General features: G+C 46.8%; 1 protein-coding gene across 6 annotated transcripts in view; it reads left to right on the top strand.

Annotated features, from left to right (window-relative positions):
* The first annotated feature begins 9,859 nt into the window (after positions 1-9,859).
* SEMA6A (semaphorin 6A) overlaps positions 9,860-18,273 on the top strand; it is a 132,664-nt gene continuing 124,250 nt past the window's right edge. For 5 of the 6 annotated variants that reach the window (XM_066274135.1, XM_066274130.1, XM_066274132.1 and 2 more), the window contains exon 1: positions 9,861-10,680. The gene's annotated coding sequence lies outside the window, so the exon portion shown is untranslated. Of the gene's footprint in view, positions 10,681-18,273 lie in introns of all 6 variants that reach the window. The other variant, XM_066274138.1, reaches the window with a different exon arrangement.

The following is an 18,273-nucleotide window of genomic DNA, read 5'->3' as shown; positions in this document are numbered from 1 at the left end:
TAGCTTTTGGTGAATTACAAAGAAGCACTAGTAATTACTGAATCATATGAAACTTTTGGAAGTACCAAAGAATATGTTGTTTATTTTCAAATGTAATATTTAAGCTCAACTTCAGCCTAAAATCTGAGGACATTCTTAAATATAGCTAGCTAAGTAACATCAGTTGTTTTATAGAGCTATTAACTAGAGACCCGCCCAGGTACAGAATCCAAAGTTGGGTTAAGACACCAGAAAACCATCTTTATATTTACTTGTGTGTTAGAGGATAATGTTATATTCAGTGATGTTATTTTTTATACTTCATTTAAAAACCTGCTTTAGATCCAAGCATATATTCTTTTTAGTAGTTCCATTGTCCACAATTACCCAGCCTTCGTTTAGATGTTTAAAACAGCTGTTGTCTGTTTTAAAGTTTGTGTTAAAGGAAACAAAGTACTCTAAGTTGTCTCTATTTCTTTGGTTATAATATTACTCTTAAATACATATGCAGCATGAACAGCATGGAAAGTCTTTCAGCTGATATCAGGACAATGCTTGCTCACATAATCTAAAAACTAGATTTGGAAGAAACTGAAGCATAATTTCATCTTTAGGCACGGGTCAGAACATTCCCTGTAGCTGCAGGCCTTCTACTACCTGGAAGCAAATGCCTTAAAGACAGTCCCCCCTCCCCCCAAAAAAGTATATTTTACTTCTCACTATTCTTGTGGCCAAGCAGCAAATTCCAAAGTGATGTTTAATCATCTGGTTATGAAAACTATAAAGTACATTTAGGTAACTGCAATTTTTAAACAAATTCATATCCAAGTAGATACTTTTACGTTTAAATGTTAGTAGGAGGGGCAATTAGAAGAAGTTAAGTTGGAACAGAAAGATGAGAATAAAGTCAGAGACAGCCTTGCTCTTATTATATAACTGAAGACTTCAATTAAATGTAAAAAGCTTCTGTGTGTGTGTGTGGGGGGAATTCTGGTTTACTTAACATTTATTGTTCATTCATTACCTTATTTCTAATCTACCATTCTCTTAATATCCCAAACAATAATTTGATATCAGAAGCGAATGGAGCCCGGGCTTCACTGTGGCACAGTAGAATGATTGTTGCACACGGAGAGGGTACCCGTGAAGCTATTCATGGCGGGGCAGACAGTAAATCACTGTCTGCATATCCCAGCTTGCTGGGAGAGCGGTCCTGGGAGATGCTCTTGCATTGTTCCCAGTGGATTCAAGTCGCACTTTTATCTCCTTCCACTGGTCTTTTAGAGTTCTATTTCTCTTCTACTGCAGTTTATTTTCAAGCATCTTGTTTTGTAATTGTAGTCTTTACTCATCACTTACATCTGTAAATTCTTATTTCCTCATTCAATAAACAAATTAGACACTGTATACTGGAAGTCCTATGTTGGGGGAAAGCCTAGATTTTGTTCATCTTTAAAACTGGAATCTTAAAATAACTGTCTAGTGTTTTTTTTTTTCTTTCCCTTTTTTAAATAGCCCTATCCCATTCAAAAATCTATTTTTTCCCTACTTGAAAAAGTACTTTTTCTTAAAAAAGAACTCACTGCTTTCTCTAACCCATCCTGTCTTTTATCTTCCAAGCTCTCCCTCTCTGCTAGGTATCAGACATACAAGAGAAACAAAAGAGATGTATTCCCAGGACTCAAAGAGCCCCGGATCTAACAGGAAAGAGAAATAACTGCACTGAAAATTAACTCTAGCTGTGACACACGAACTAATTTGGTAGGGTATTTTGAGAATACATAATGGAGGGGGTTTAACATATTCTGAAGTATCAAGGACATCTTTCTTGAGGAAGGAACATTTAGGCTAAAATTTAAAGGATGAATGGGAGTTAGCTAGGTAGAGAGGTGAGAGGGGAAGAGGTCAGTGCTCAAGGCAGAAGCACACGGGCAGGCCTGCAGTTACAAAGCAGCATGGAACTTCAATCCCTGCAATGCTGCAGAGAGAAGCATGGCAGAGAGATGACACCAAAAAGACAGGCCAGAACCAGAACCAAATCAGGCACAGCTGTGAAGGTCAAAACCCCCCAACGGGTGCCGAGGTGTTTCAAGCAGGTGCATGTAGTCAGATATATATCTTTCAAAAGTCACTTTAACTACAACTTGGAGAATGAATTGGAAGGGAAGAGTAAACAGAATTTTATGTTTAATTTTGGGGTAAAAACTCAAAAAACAAAAAAAAAACAACTTACCAAACATGTTGCTCTATATTGGTTCTAGGAACATATGGTATATATAAAAGTATAGAAAACGAACTATAAAGGTGCACAGAAAACTCATAGTAGTGTTACCTATGAAGAAGTGGATAGGAATGCAAAGACAATGTTGGTTATAAGGAAGTTGAGCTTTATACATTATGTTTTATTGCTTGGAATAAAAACAGGAAACAAATGTGACAAAACATTAACAGCTTGCTAATTCTGGGGGGTGAAGATTGAAATAATGTTATATTATTCTTTGAAAATGTCTGACTCTTTCAATTTCCTCAAATGAAAAGCAAAGTCAAAAAAGGGCGAGAGGCAGGAGGTGGACGAGGAGACAGTGATGTGTTCAGAAGTCAAAAGCAAAGAGTAGAGGTCAAAGGGGAAGGAATGGTTGTGTTCATTGTGCCTGAGAATTCAAATAAAATAAAAACTTTAAGATGTCCACCAGATTGACTGTCATGAATGTCACTGAAGATTTAACAAGAGCCTTGTCGCTGGAGACTGGGAACAGAAGGCAGACAGGAATGAGGAGCCGGGAGAGGTGGAAGTGGCAGTGGTGCTTGTCAACAATCTGTGGGGCTCTTTGGCTGTGAAGAGAGGAGAGCAAGGTAGCCTGAAAGCAACAGCGGATCCATTGTAAGATGTGAGAGACTGAAGTTTCTTTACACGCTGATGGGGACATACAGGAGGGAGGGTGGTCACAACAGGACAGAATTTCTAAGAATGTGTAAATGAGCAGGTGGACAGAGTTGTCTGGTGGGAAGAGGGCTCCTCCCCCACCATACAGATATGTAGGGAGCAATGAATACAAAAGCAAAACATTCCCATCTGATAGACTTTTTTTCAGGGAAGCAGTGGGCACAGACTGCAAAACATCTGGTTAAAGGGAAAAAGGTTAGAGACTGAGAGAAAGGGAAGATGATCATGCGATGTTAGGTCACCAAAGCAGGGACACACAAGGCCTGATAAGTTTTTTAAGAAGTTTAGCAGTCCTGGCCAGTTGGCCCAGTAAATACAGCATTGGGCCAGTGTGCAGGAGTCCTGGGTTTGATCCCCAGTCAGGGCACACATGAGGAATGACCATCTGCTTTTCTTCCCCTCTTGGTACCTCTTCTCTCTCTTCCTCTTTTGCAGCTGGTGGCTCAATTGGTTCAAGCACTGGCCCTGGGCACTGAGGATGGCTAGGTTGATTTGAGCATCGGTCCCAGACAGGGGTTGCCGGGTGGATCCTGGTCGGGCACATGTAGAAGCCTGTCTCTCTATCTCCCCTTGTAAAGCCAGTATCCAAGGCCACTATCACAGCCACCTGGCCCATGCAGGTTCGCATCGGGTTCGAATAGTCGGTAAAGAAACAATGGAGCCAAAAACTGGTGGGCCATCATCTTTAATCCTAGCTTGCACCCAGCAGGCAAGTAAAAACACACACTGGGCTCCAAAACCCACTCACATTCAGTGCTCACAAAGCTACTGACTTATCCGAGTTTCCTAGAATCAAAGGTTTCTAGCTCACCAGATCTATTCTCCTCTGTTCCCCATCTCTTTCCTTCTCCCTCCACAAACTGGCTTCTCACTCAATACTCCGCCATCTTGGCTGCTTCTCCTGGCCTCCTCCATGTGGCCTTTCTCTGCTCTGCTCTCTAATGCTAATCTTAGGAACCAACAGAGCAAGCTCCTGTTCTGCCCCCATTTTATAGTGTAGATTCATAACCTTTAATCCAATATACAAAATAGGGAAGTCTCTGATACAAAGTCAATTCTCTGAGGCATGATGGGATTGCACCAACCCACATCAAAAAGGGTGGGAAAGGCTTAATCCTAAAACCAAGCCCCAGGCTACAAGAATCCTGCCTGCTCACAGACCACAGAGACAAACAATAATATCACCTGGGCAATGGCCTCCACGTGGGCAGCGCCATCTTTAACAAAGTGAGCATAATACATTTTATCTGCCCAACACCCCTCCTCTCACTTAAAAAAGAAATAAGTAAATTTGTGTATGCGTCTACGAACAGGTGGGCTGAGACCCTAGTGACATTAGCAGTGAGAGGATTAAAAGCCTCATCCTATGTAGGACTGAGTTTGGGTGTATTTCTTGCTGCAGGGGGAGAACTTCTGTAACCTGTGGCAGTTAATGGGAGGGAGGGTGGTGCTGACTAAGTAACAGAACGTTCGCATAAGTAATGGGAGGTGACTAACTGGCAGGATATCCCAGGGTCAGGAGGAGGTAAGATATCAATCAGGATTGCGCAGGTGGAGTTATGGGAACTGTCCTGCATCGGGTCACCTAAAGTTCAACCTGGCTAGTTGAGGCTTTTGGTAGGGGCATTGGACCCGAACCTAACATGGGACGGTGCTGAGGGTCCAACTGAGGTGAAAAACTGAGTGTAACCTCTGCTTGGATGTGTGCTTTAAACTTTTTTTCTAGTGAGTTTCATCTGCCCAATGCAAGGACAGAGAATGCTGATATTTAATATAATTCAGGACTGGTTTTTAGTCAGATGGTCCAAACCAAAAGACAGAGGAGCTACGGAGTTGAAAGTGTTTGCTAGAGAGAGATTGTTATTATGAAGCTGTACTGGACAGAGGGGAATGAGAGAAGGACGGAGATGGATGGAGAGAGACTGGCAGGACCTGTGGCTTGGAGGGCTTCGTGAAAGCAGAGTGCAGAGGATGCCTAAGGAGCAAGCAGGATGAGGAAGCTGTGACAGGGAGTGGGACGGAAGTTAGTGATTTAGAAGCTGGAGGCTTTCTGATTAATAAGGATTAGCAGGAAGCCCTTGGGGAAGGGGGCTGAGGTGAGTGAGGGAAACAGACAGTGTAGGCGAGGGCAAAGGGATACTGAGAAGCAGAGGGTTGGTGGTTTAGGTGGATGCTAACCTGTGTTGGGATTCAAATAATTTAACAATCGGTTCTCTGCCCTAATGACCATTTTAAGTATGAAAAAATGATATACCAAAAGATAGTTTATTATTTCATGCATTTAATACTTAAATAAGAACAATAAAAGAGGTACATAAAACTAGATTATAAGAGTTTTAAATTATTAATGAAAAAATATTAAATAATATAAAACTATTATTTAAGGTATTTCCATATTGCTTTGTGACATCCTCATTTGCAATTTTTTTCACCCATGAATGGAATGAACATTACTATGGACGCTTAGAATATGCAGTTACACAGATGAACATTAAAAAAGAGTAAGGAGGCCCTGGCCAGTTAGCTTAGCGGTAGAGCATCAGCCTGGTGTGTGGAAGTCCCAGGTTCGATTCCCGGCCAGGGCACACAGGAGAAGTGCCCATCTGCTTCTCCCCCCTCCTCCCTCTCTTTTCTCTCTATCTCTCTCTTCCCCTCCCACAGCCAAGGCTCCATTGGAGTAAAGTTGGCCCGGGTGCTGAGGATGGCTCTGTGGCCTCTGCCTCAGGCGCTAGAATGGCTCTAATTGCAGCAGAGCAACACCCCAGATGGGCAGAGCATCACCCCTGGTGGACATGCCGGGTGGATCCCAGTCAGGTGCATGCAGGAATCTGTCTGTCTGTCTCCCCCTTGCTTCTCACTTCAAAAAAAAAAAAAATAAATAAAATAAAAAAGGATAAGGAATGTAAATTTGTGATTTCCACATTGGGTGATTGCCCAGGTGCCCACCTAAGAGAGAACCCTGATTACAAGTGCCATTTTAACAACCAGTTTGCCAAACTCAACAAAAAATTAGGTATCAGCTCTGCTGAACAGGCACAATCCAATTGAATTCTACCACTGGTGCTAACACTTCCATGAATGGTGACAAGTGGTGGAACACGTAAAAGGACAGTAAGCCTGGTGCTAAGTCTTTGAACAATGGGGTAAAAATAAGGTCTGTGGATAATAGCACCAAAGTATTTGTAGGACACAACCTCCAAAGGTTTGGGACTTTTTGAGAAGGAGGAATGGTCTGAGAAGCAAAGGCACTGACCTCACTTCCCAGTGCTGGCATAACCAGGCAAGAGGGAAAATGAGTCACACCAGGAAAAGCTAGGGAAAATCAGCGTTTGAGAGCATAGCCTGGATTTATTGTGACAGTGGTTCTCACCCTTGGCTACACACTACAATCATCCAGGGAGCTGTAAAAAATGCCCTTGCCCAGGTCCCACCCCAGACTGATAAATCAGAATCTCTGAAGCCCGGGGATTTGTGCCACTTACTGCTCCCCAGCAATTCTAATGTGCAAATGAATTTTAAAACCACAGATTTAAGACAAAGAAGTGAAGTGAACTGGGAACAAGGGATTGTAGATGAGGAGACATTTCTTGATTAGGATTGAAAATGGCCTGATGTACAAACCGAACTCCCCAAATGTCCCCCAGGAACTCATACTTACAAAGAGTTCTGTATAAGTACCAGAAGACCCTTCCCCTCCCAAGCTCACCACTCCCTTTTGTTTTAAAGCAGGGGTTCCAAACAGACAGCTAGATGTGCTCTTTAAGAAGATCCTGGGTGACTTGACCTTTCTATGTAATCTTCCTCCATATTTTTTCCAAGCATTATTTTAAATAAATGCTTGTTTGACAAGCATTTATTAAAGAGGAAGTGTTATGGGTAGCTCTCCACGCTGGCCAAAAGGTAAACTGCGTCTTTTCTCTGTGCCTCCATCTGACTCCTATAAAATGTGGTGGTAGGATTGATGTGGGGGATGGCAACATGACAATGATGCTAGTTAACTTTTACAGAGCAGGCCCTAGACTTGTGGTTTACATCCACTATCTCATTTAATTCACATAATCCTTGGGAATGAGGACTACAAGAATCTCCATTTAAGGCTGAGTCTACAGGGCAGGGGTCCCCAAACTTTTTACACAGGGGGCCAGTTCACTGTCCCTCAGACCATTGGAGGGCTGGACTATAAAAAAAACTATGAACAAATCCCTATGCACACTGCACAAATCTTATTTTAAAGTAAAAAAACAAAATGGGAGCAAATACAATATTTAAAATAAAGAACAAGTAAATTTAAATCAACAAACTGACCAGTATTTCAATGGGAACTATGCTCCTCTCACTGACCATCAATGAAAGAGGTGCCCCTTCCGGAAGTGCAACGGGGGCCAGATAAATGGACTCAGGGGACCGCATGTGGCCCGCGGGCCGTAGTTTGGGGACCCCTGCTACAGGGGCTCCAGAGAGACAAATGACTTGCCTAAGGTCACCAACTATATAGTAAGTTATATAACCACAGCTGGCCTCCAGAGACCAAGGTCTTCCTCACTCCACTTCATGCTACTTAACTACAAAGCAGTCTCAGTCTCCTTCTAGTTTTAACAGTCTGTGATTCTTTAACTCCCATTGGCTTTCCTTCCCCTAAGAGGCAGGGTAGATCTCACACTTAAAGCTTTGGAGGGGCAGCAGTTTTACTGAAAAGTTAAGGCAGGCTTCTGGAAGTTGGGCTGAGATACACAGGAGAAATGGCAGCACGAGGTTTCCTCAGCCTATTCCCCACAGATGCACCCCTGAGGGCTTCAGGGAAGGACGCACAGGTGCCCCTCCCCCCCCCCCCCTTTTCCAGCTCTCAGAGCCATCGCTCCTCTCGCAGGCAGGTGGGGTGGAGGTGAAGTCTCACCTGGTCAGGAGATGGGCGCCTAATTGGATGCTGAGACTTTAGGATCTAGGAACTGCCAGGAAGATTCTGGGTGGTATTTCTCAGCCATGTGGAAGTTACCTCATTCTTTTCTTCTTGTATTCTATAATTTTAAATTAGGTAAATTTAATTTCGTGCCTCTTGGTTTAGCGTTCCTGGAAATTAAACAGGCAACTATTAATGAAAATAATTTCCCTTTAAAAACATATCCTGAAACTCGATGTGGGGCATTTCCAATATATCCATAAAGCAAACAAGACAGTTTAATTGTTTGTTTCTCCAAGGGAAGAAGCTAAACTCTGAATTAATTTGGTTCAGTCTGCGAAACTATTCGTTTGCTCTGCCTAATTCTGCCAATTAAAGAACTTTTCCCAGACACAATTAGCATGTAAATCAGCGGCAGAGTGAATAAGAGGCCTCGGCGACCTGGGCGGGGTAGAGGTGCCTTTCGGGAACTGCGATGACCCTCCGGCCTCGGGACCACGCCAGGGGCTCAAGGAGGAACTCCGAAACCGGCTCGCATTGGCCCTGCCATCACCAGGGCGTTAAATAGAGGGACTGAGAATGGAGCTGTCCCGGGCCGCCAACGCCCTTCCTCGGGTCCCAACCGCAATGGAGAAAGACCTCCGGGAGCCGGCCCGCATCGCTGCCACGCGAGAGCAAAGCCAAGCCCGCGGAGCCCCACGCCGCAGGGTCCTCCCGGAGCCAGCCCTGCCGGTCACGAGGGCTGCGCGCGCACCCAAGGCCGCCCCCCGCCTCCCCCCGCCTCCCGCTACCCCGAATTTGTAGCTGCTTTTGCTTCGGAAAGGTGGGGGTAGCGGCCCCTGCTGGCAAGTCTGGCGAACAGCAGAGACTGACTCACTTCCCCATTTTCCAGGTGGTTTGTGGAAAAAAACACCTATATACATGTATGATGTTATTGCGTGTGCACTTATTCTCCGTGAGTCTTTCCAAGTAGATGTTTGTACGGAATTTGGGTTCCCAGCCGGACCCGCAAAAAAAGGGAACGGGCACGTTTTAGTGACCCTAGCCCCAATGAGGGAACAGGTACAATTTCTAATGCATTTGAGGGCACTTGGACTAAGGGTGAATGAGACCCCAAGCACCCTCCCAGTGCTTTTCTAGTCCGATCCCGTGACTAGTAACTGTTTTCAAGAACTGCTTGGCGGCCCAGTGTTACTGTCTTAAAAGGCCATGGGGTACCGCCCGCGCTGTCTGCGAAGCCCACTTGGGAAGCGTCCGGCAAGGCGCGCAGTTGTTTGCATCGCGAGTGGGCGCGGCAGGGAGCGCGCAACGGCCGCGTTTGCGGGACTTGGTGTGGCCCGAACAGTTGGCAAAAGCCTGTAATAGCAAGGCTTTTTTTGGCGAATGAAACTTCAAGCGATGGCGGAAGGCTGTGTCTGCTATTCTTCGTGTGATCACATAACAATAGTGCCTTAGAAGAAGTTGCGATTTGGTTCTCATTGGCATTGTTTGCGGCTTATTTCTGAACTTTATTTCTAAAAACAGTCTATGCATTTTCTAAATTTTAAAACATCATCGTTAACACCATTCTTTGTACTATGGTTTATTTGCTTACTTAACATGCTTTATTAACGTGTTGTGTGTGCGTTCACTCATAGTTGTTTTCATACTTTGGAAGTGTATTTTTAACCGCGCCGGCTTCGGTCCAATTCATCCGGGTGCGTAGAGCATCCATCACTTCTGCAATCTACTTCTTGATACAGTAATCAGAATTAGAAAGGCTTGCCGTTCACTTATCCTCATGCTTTAAAACTTTTCCATTTAAGAAAATCGATGAATAGATCCTTTCTCTGTAACTCGCTTCTATACTACGTCTATTTTTATTTATTTTTCTGATTTGGCAGGACTCAGCAATGCTGTCCGGGATTTTTTTTTTTTTTTTCCTTGCTAGAGCAGATGCACGGGGTGGGGAAGGCAAGGGCTGGGCTCCGGCTGGAGTCGCCCCCTCCCGGACCTTCGCCCTGCGCGCGGTAGGGCCAGGAATCGCAGTGGAAGGAAGCTTCATTGGCTAGTCAGTCCAAGGCTCCACCTGCCGCCACACTGAGTAGGTTCTCTCTCAACGTCTTGCTCAGTCGAATTCACACTCAACACTACAGCTCTCCTTTGGGTCCGACAAGACGCCAGCCAAAGAAGGCGGGTTGCAGGAGAGTCCGCTGTGCGTAATCCAGTCCGGGACTTGGCTCCGCCCGGGAGCGGCGGCCTCTGGGTTGACAGAGGAGTAGCAAGCGGCACCGGGTGAGGCTGCAGCCAACTCTGCTCCCCGCGCACTTGGCTGCCCAGGCGCTCGGGACACAGCAGCAGCGCTTTCCCCCGGGGCTGACCGACCGCGATGTCCGCTTAGGAGCGGCCGCAGCGGCCAGCATCGCCACACCGGCAGCACAGCGCTCCCGGTCGCTGAACGGGCTCGAGGGTGCACCCCCTGCCCCAGCCCCCACCCCGCCCCCCACCCTGAAATGACTTGTTAATCGGCGCAGATACTACCGAAGGGACTCACTGGAGTGGAATCCAAGTGGAATTTGGATTTGGAGAAGAGTTTCTTGAACATTTACTCCTTGTTGGTTTTTTCTTTTTTCTTTTTTCTTCTCCCTTTCTCTGCCTGTCATTGGAGATGAACACAGAGCATTTGCATCCCAGAAAGTAGTCGCCGCGACTGTTATCCCCAAAGCGACAAGCACACATGTAGGAATGACAAAGGCTTGCGAAGGAGAGAGCGCAGCTCGCGGCCCGGAGAGATCCCCTCGATAATGGATTACTAAATGGGATACACGCTGTACCAGCCCGCTCCGAGCCCAGGCCGCCTACCCGTCGATGCACCGAAAAGGTATGGCTGGGGCGCCCCAGCGCGCTCCACCTCCCGGGCGGCTCGGCTCCAGCTCGCGGGTGTTGGAGCCGCGGCCGACGGGCGCTGGCTGCTTTGTGGTGCTTGCGTTTTATTTTGTCTCGTGTGTGTCCCTTGAGCTTTGGCCGGCCTTGGGGGAACACTCGTGAGCCTTGCTGGCTGCTCCTCTCTGCCCTGACTGAGTCCCAGAGACCGCCGGGCTCTGTGTTGCGGGCTTCCCTACCCGCGCTGCGCACACGCCCGGCGCCGCCCGGGTCCGCGACCGCGCGGATGGCTGTCTGGCCCGGAGATATGTGTGCAGGACCCGGGGCTCGTCCTCACTTTTGGGCCAGCAAGGAGCAGAGAGACCCCGTGAGGGTGCAATTCTAGGAAGCGCCCTGTTCTGGTGCGAAAGCTGGGAAAGAGATTCTGCCCTCGAGGGCTGAACGAGGTTGGGTAGCAGAGCGCTGTTTTCGCCCAGCACTACTAGGTTTGGGTTCTAGGGAGGTGGGAGAATGGATTCCGCGGAGACAGTGGGAAAGCGAAGGGAATCTTTTGTTTTCCGCGGGGAGTCTGGACTGGGCTCTGTGAAGAGCTGGAAACTTGTAATGGCCCTGGCACCCGCGCGCCCTGCCACTTGGTGACATCTCGGTTCCCGCGGCCGCTGGCACCAGAGGTTCCGAGCTTTGTTTGCTCGAATGTGTGCCCAGAAGCGGTCTTTTTGTGGTGTGCGACGTCCCCGTCCTGGGCCCCATCGCTCGTCGCAGCTCCGGGGCAGGTGAGGACAGTGTCTGTCGCGCGGCTGCGTTGTCCCTCTCAAGAACCCACCGCTCCGGGCTGGTGCCCTCCGCCCCTTCATAATCTACGAGGTCCCTCTCTGGAAGGAGGTTTCCTGGAGGTGGAAGGGTGGGAAGACCTGGCAAGTGATAGCCCAGTGCTTGCTACCCAGACAAGGGCTCTGCCCCAGCCCCAGGTTCTGGCTGTCCGAAATACTAGCTGCGCCCTAGAGCGCTGCCTCGCGGGCAGCGGGGCCCTCAGGAGCAGCCCGACAATGCCCACCCACCCCGCCTGTACATGCTGGGGTGGGAGGTGCCTCTTCCTCAGGCTCCCCACTTTTCTCCTCAGCTCTCCCCTGTGCAAAGCAGGATCCTGCCTGCCGTCCGCTCCCTCTCTCCACGACACGAGCGGTACAGGGGAGCCAGGGAGCTTGTGGGTGTTAAGAAAGGAAACAAGACTCTGCTGTCTTTCCCGCTCCCTCTCCGCCCCTCAGCCCAGAGCCTCCTCCTCCTTTCTTAGCACGGGTCACACGACCAGACGCTTCTGGAAAGTTTCTCTGAAAGTCAGGGGCAGCAGTCATGACAGAATTGGGGTTCATCGTGTGGCCTGCGAGAAACCTTACCCCAAGGGAAGCGGGTTCAAGGCCCTGGGTGCGGCTAGTAGCTAAATGTGGGCCCGTCGGACAGTGGCGCCCCCAAGCCAACAGTCCGCTTGGTTGGGGTCCCAGCGTTGCACTTGCAGGACCAGTTTCTCAAGCTGTAGAGAAAGGGAAGTTCAGGGTCAGGACTCGGGACGCTGATGCGGCCACTGTGGCCATCGGGCTGGCGCACAAGTGCGTGTGGGCATTCGCCAGGGCTAGCTGCCTTGCAAGTACCATCCCCAGCCTCCTGCGCCCCGCGCGGTTTTCCAGTCCACGGCTGTCTAGATAGGAACAGAGCAGGTAGCCTGACGTTCTTGGAACGGGGTTGGAACCTTTGTCTTCACAGTCAAAGCAAGCATTTGAAGGGGCGGCCTCCGGCCTATATTGCAGCGGGCAGACCCTCCGACCCTTCGGCTTCCGTCCTTGGGAGAAATGTGGCTGCTTTGAGTGGGAACGATCTCTGCTTTTGCTGAATGGAAATCAAGTTGATACTGAATGTGGTCCGTGAAAGGTTTCAAAACAGAGGCGCGCACGACACACGTTCTCACACTTGTACGCACAACTTTTTTTTTTTTTTTGCTTCAACTCAGAAAAGATGTTTAAACCAGTTGCAGTATCCTACCAGCAGGTCTCATGAAAGCTGTTTAATGCCCCCCAGCGCGGGTTTTTAAAGTCTTTTCCGAATAGGAAGGGCGAATGCCTTTGCCTTGCCTTTCTCTAATCCTGATAATTGTCAGTTTTCCTACCAACATGTATCTTATCTTGGACGTTAAGTCCATGGTTTGCCACTGGTGGCAGAGGGAGACTGTTGGTTTCAGATACATAAATCCTTTGGGGTTTTTTTTGTTTTGTTTTCTCATAGAAGTAAAGATGTCTGTGCTCAATTCTGAAGAAAAATGTTACTTTTTTACACTTTATCCAGTTGGCTACCAAAGGTCAAGAGTATAAGCATTTTTTAATGTTTTTTTAATACCCTGTTTAGTCTGCATGGAGCAGTTTTATGATTTACAGTAAGCTTTGATTAAACTACTCCAGGCACCAAAGTTAATTATTAACCTAACCTTAAATACAGTGGCAGAACCGTGTCTCCACCTATTAACCTAAACTATCTGTTAAAAAATAATTGCACTATTTGAATTTGGTTTACCTATGCTTGTTTATGTTGGTCACTTTTATTTGAATCTTGAGTAACCTCCACTCTATTAATATTCTGGTTTTAGGACATTCTTGAATGAGGCACCTTGCAAACCAACTTGAAATTAGAAAAGAATGAATGTTAGATATAAAACCTCATTTTTGTGTTATGTCTTTTTCCAACTCGATATAAAGATGCATTCTAGTTCATGTTTCTTATTTGCAATGTTTGTGTTCATGTTTCTTATTTATGAAAATCTTCCCAAACTTACGTTTTGCAGTTATCACCCTTTAGAGATGGGCCACATTCTCAATAAAGCTTATAATCCACATATGTAAATGTTCAGTAGACACCCAAAATCTTTATCTCTGGAGCCCTCTTCAGAGTATACTTACTGGATAGAACATCTAAATTTAAATATGTAGGTTAAAAATTCATAAGAACCAGTGTGGAAACTCAACTGAATGTTGAAGAATAAGTGAATGAATGAAACAGTCACACGTGGTTCACGTTTCTCCATGTAGAATGGACCTGCTTTTTTCTACAGTGAAAAAAAATCTATGCCTTCAAGTATGTGGTTATTATAAAGTGGCAGTAAGTGCAACTCTATTTACACACACAAAGACAAACACACAAACATACACCCCTCAAGTTCTTTCAGTCTAGTAAATGCTTTCCCCCTCATTAATAAAATATAGCATTTGCATTCTGAGTAGGCAGATAACATTGCCAAGTGTGTTGAATCAGAAGGGTAGCAAGAATTAGGAAGCCTTGTCTTAATTGAATAAGAATAAGACACCCAAATTAAGAACTTTCATTAAATTCAAAATAAATACTCCTGCTTTAAAAGCAATTGGATAATTGCATTCCCATATGAAAAGGAAGGAAAAATACTGTTTTCAACAAGGAGGTAAGTCAGATACTTTACTGTGTGTACATAGTTGTTCAGTTCTTTTCTAAGCAGGACAAAAGAATGATGACAAGAGAAAAAGGGTTTTTTTTAGAACTAGATGGCCAAGAGCTAATACATTCATTCTCCCATCTTTTTTGTTTGCAGAAGAAATCACTGTACAAGCCAAACTAATTGCAAATACTTTAATTAGGCATCTGCCATTTGCAGCAGGGTAGAGCTTGGGAAAGCCTACATGTATCTCTGTGCACCTCCACCCTCTCCCCCAAAAAGGTTTACACATTTGTCCAACTCCCAGGGTGGGTGTTCCCTGGGTGTTCACACTTCCCGGGAAAGGTTAAGCCTGGAAGCGTCCTGCTGTGCCCTTCCAAATCCATGTCTTCTCCCCCAGCCCCTGGATGCTTTGGAGCCAAGCTGTCTCTGATATTTCTATTCCAGAGTGAAGGCTTTTCTCATCTGCCTAAATGTGCTGCTAGAGCAACTGAGCTGTTCTCTGCTGGCAACCACATGATTGCCTCTTGGGGATATGGTAAGGTAGGGAAGGGAGGGAGGCATTTAATCCCTCTGAAATGGGCAAATAAGATATCACACCGCACAAACCTCAAGGGGAGAAGGGAGTTCAGGATATGTCTCAGCAATGGGACTTTGGATATACACTAGGGTATCTTGCTTTGTGAAGCAGATGACTTATTGTAAAACTTTTTATTAGAATAATTATAATTAGGCTAATGGAGAAGACTATCAAGGCTCTGGCCCTGGTTAGTTGGCTCAGCTGTAGAGAGTCTGCCCAGCTTGTGGAAGTCCCAGGTTTGATTCCTGGCCAGGGCACACAGGAGAAGCGCCCATCTGCTTTTCCACCCCTCACCCTTTCCTTCCTCTCTGTCTCTCTCTTCCCCTCCCGCAGCCGAGGCCCCATTGGAGCAAAAGTTTGCCCAGGCGCTAGAATTGCTCTGGTTGCAGTGGAGCTGTGCCCCAGAGGAGCTGAGCATCACCCCTTGGTGGGCATGCCGGGTGGATACCAGGTGGATTTGGGAGTCTGTCTGTCTGCTGTCCCCCCCCTCCCCGCTTCTCACTTTGGAAAAATACACACACACACACACACACACACACACACACACACACACACACCTATCAAGACTCTGATGTTTCCAATAACCTCTTCAGCACAGACTTCTCTCCTGTCTTTCTCAAATATTCAATGCCGATAGGGTAAATAGCTACTCTTGGAACTGTATGACATCTCAAACTTGATATGTTTAAAATACCTAATTTTGGGGCCCTGGCCGGTTGGCTCAGCGGTAGAGCGTCGGCCTGGCGTGCGGGGGACCCGGGTTCGATTTCCGGCCAGGGCACATAAGAGAAGCGCCCATTTGCTTCTCCACCCCCCTTTCCTCTCTGTCTCTCTCTTCCCCTCCCGCAGCCAAGGCTCCATTGGAGCAAAGATGGCCCGGGCGCTGGGGATGGCTCCTTGGCCTCTGCCCCAGGCGCTGGAGTGGCTCTGGTCTCGGCAGAGCAACGCCCCGGAGGGCAGAGCATCGCCCCCTGGTGGGCAGAGCATCGCCCCTGGTGGGCGTGCTGGGTGGATCCCGGTCGGGCGCATTCGGGGGTCTGTCTGACTGTCTCTCCCCGTTTCCAGCCTCAGAAAAATACAAAAATAAAATAAAAATAAATACCTAATTTTGGATCTTTCTCCCCAAAATATGCTTTTCTTAAAAATCTTCTTCAGGCCCTGGCCGGTTGGCTCAGTGGTAGAGCGTCGGCCTGGCGTGCGGAAGTCCCGGGTTCGATTGCCGGCCAGGGCACACAGGAGAAGCGCCCATCTGCTTCTCCACCCCTCCCCCTCTCCTTCCTCTCTGTCTCTCTCTTCCCCTCTCGCTCCTTGGCCTCTGCCCCAGGGCTGGAGTGGCTCTGGTCGCAACGAGGGAGGCCCTGGAGGGGCAGAGCATCGCCCCCTGGTGGGCGTGCCGGGTGGATCCCAGTCGGGGGGCATGCGGGAGTCTGTCTGACTGCCTCCCCATTTCCAGCTTCGGAAAAATACAAAAAAAAAAATCTTCTTCATAGTATTTCCATCCTGAGTTGTTCAAGCCCAAACTCCTTGATCCTTTCTCTGTTCACATCCAGTGCTGCTGCAATGCTGTTAGCCCCGCCCTCAGAATGCATGCAGACTTCCTTAAGGTCTTCCACTCCTGGGACCCCATACTGGTCAAGCCACAGTGCCTCCCCTGCCCCTGCCCCTGTCCCCCGCTGGGTTACTTTACCTGCCTCCCAGCTAGCCTTCCTGTTTTGCTCTTGGCCCCCTACAGTCTTTTCTCCACACTGTAGCCAAAGTGAACTTCTAAGCTAGATCAGATCACTTCTGCTCAGATACTTTCCCACTTTATTCCAATAAAAGCCAAAGCCCTTCCTTTGCCCTTTGTGACCCCACATGATCTGCGCTTGGATCCCCACCTTTCTGACCTCCACTCCTCTTTGGGGATACTGAATAGGCCAGGCCAGGTGTGCCCTCCTTTACGTTTGCTCTTTTAGGGCTTGGGAAGGGTCTTCCTCCTAGATGGCTGCATGATGCGCTCCTCACATTCCTTAGTCTCTGCTCAAAGGTCACTTTCTCAGGGAAGCCTTTTCTAATCACCTTATTTACTTCATTCTTTTCCCTCAACGCTTCCTACCCCACTGACTTGCCTTATTTTTTTCCATAACACTTTATACTGCCCAAAAAACTATATGTTGTCTTAGTTTATTTTGTTTTCCACTAAAACATAATGCCTTAAGGACAGCTATTTTAATGTTTTTTTTCAATGCTGTACCTCCAGCACCTACACCTGTGACTGCCTGACACATCCCAGGCCCTCCATAACAAGAATTTGTTGAATGAATGAATGATGAATCTTTTTCCAAATAACGGGTCTTTATTTTATCTTCCGTCTGCTCGTTTTTTGTTTCATGTTTGCATCAAATGAGCTACCTCTCAGCCTGCATGAGTATGAAAGAGAGAGAGTGTGTGTGTATGTTGGGGGGTAACACCGTCTTCCATGTACATAGGTGGTATGTATCACGCACCATTAGTAGAGCATTCACTTTGGGTTGTTTTCCCAGTCTTGATGATGGATCAGAGCCTGCTCATTTCCCACACTCTCACCCAGTCCCCTTCTGTGGCCAAGAGCACACATCTGTGGGACACCTGGTTGAAGCTGGGGGTAATCCGAGTTAAGTAAAATCAACTTGCCAGAAACTGAGCTCAGGAGACAGCCAGCACTTGGGGATTGAGCTTTTGACCTTGGCCGCATTTGATCTATATTCTAACCGCTGGCCACAGAAACTTCTTGTTTTTTTTGAGTTTACTAATAGTAGTTTTTAAAATTCATCTTTCTACCATGAGAAATGGTATGCCTTATTAACCCACATTTCTGCCTCGTACCAGTACAGCCATAACTGTTATTGAAGATCCTGTACTTGGAGTCAGAAGACCTGGGCTCCACACCATCTTGGACAAGCCACCTTAACCTCACTGAAACTGCATTATTTTAAATTAAAATTAAAAACAGTAAGCCTATGCAGAAATGTGAAAGCATTTGGTGAAATAAGAAATATATTCTGGAGATCCAAAGTTTGATTCTAGCTCCTCCCTTCCCCGATCCTAGGCCTAGTGGAGACCCTACTTCATTGTACTCTAAATCAGAAAAGAAAGTTTACACTCTATTGATTTCATTTCAGTGTAAACCCCATTCTGAAATTAAATATCCTCAAATTCACTAAAAATGTACAATCTACACAGAGCATGGATAGCAGCCTTATTAATCCGAATGTTAACTGTGTCATGTAAAGATTGCTTTCAATGTGACCATTAAATGGGGCAAGGTCATGGGTCTGGCATTCTGCCAGTCATCATAAACAAAGTAAGGGCATTGTTTTGCTTAAGTAAGTTCTAAACTAGTTCTCGTCAATGTACACACTATGTGGAAACGATATGTCAGGGCAAAGCAGGAGTAGTAGGGGAGACATTTTGATCTGCTCTAACAAGGGCAAATTCATTAGGTTTTGTGGTATGAAGGCAGTGGACAGCTCGGGAGGCAACGTAGAGGTCACGCTTAGGTAGACACAGCACACTGGGATTTGCATCCCAGTTTTTGCCATTTA

Source organism: Saccopteryx bilineata, chromosome 4, assembly GCF_036850765.1.
Source record: "Saccopteryx bilineata isolate mSacBil1 chromosome 4, mSacBil1_pri_phased_curated, whole genome shotgun sequence".
Lineage (NCBI taxonomy): Eukaryota > Metazoa > Chordata > Mammalia > Chiroptera > Emballonuridae > Saccopteryx > Saccopteryx bilineata.
Note: the sequence above shows the minus strand (reverse complement) of the source record. Positions and strands in the feature narration are given on the sequence as shown.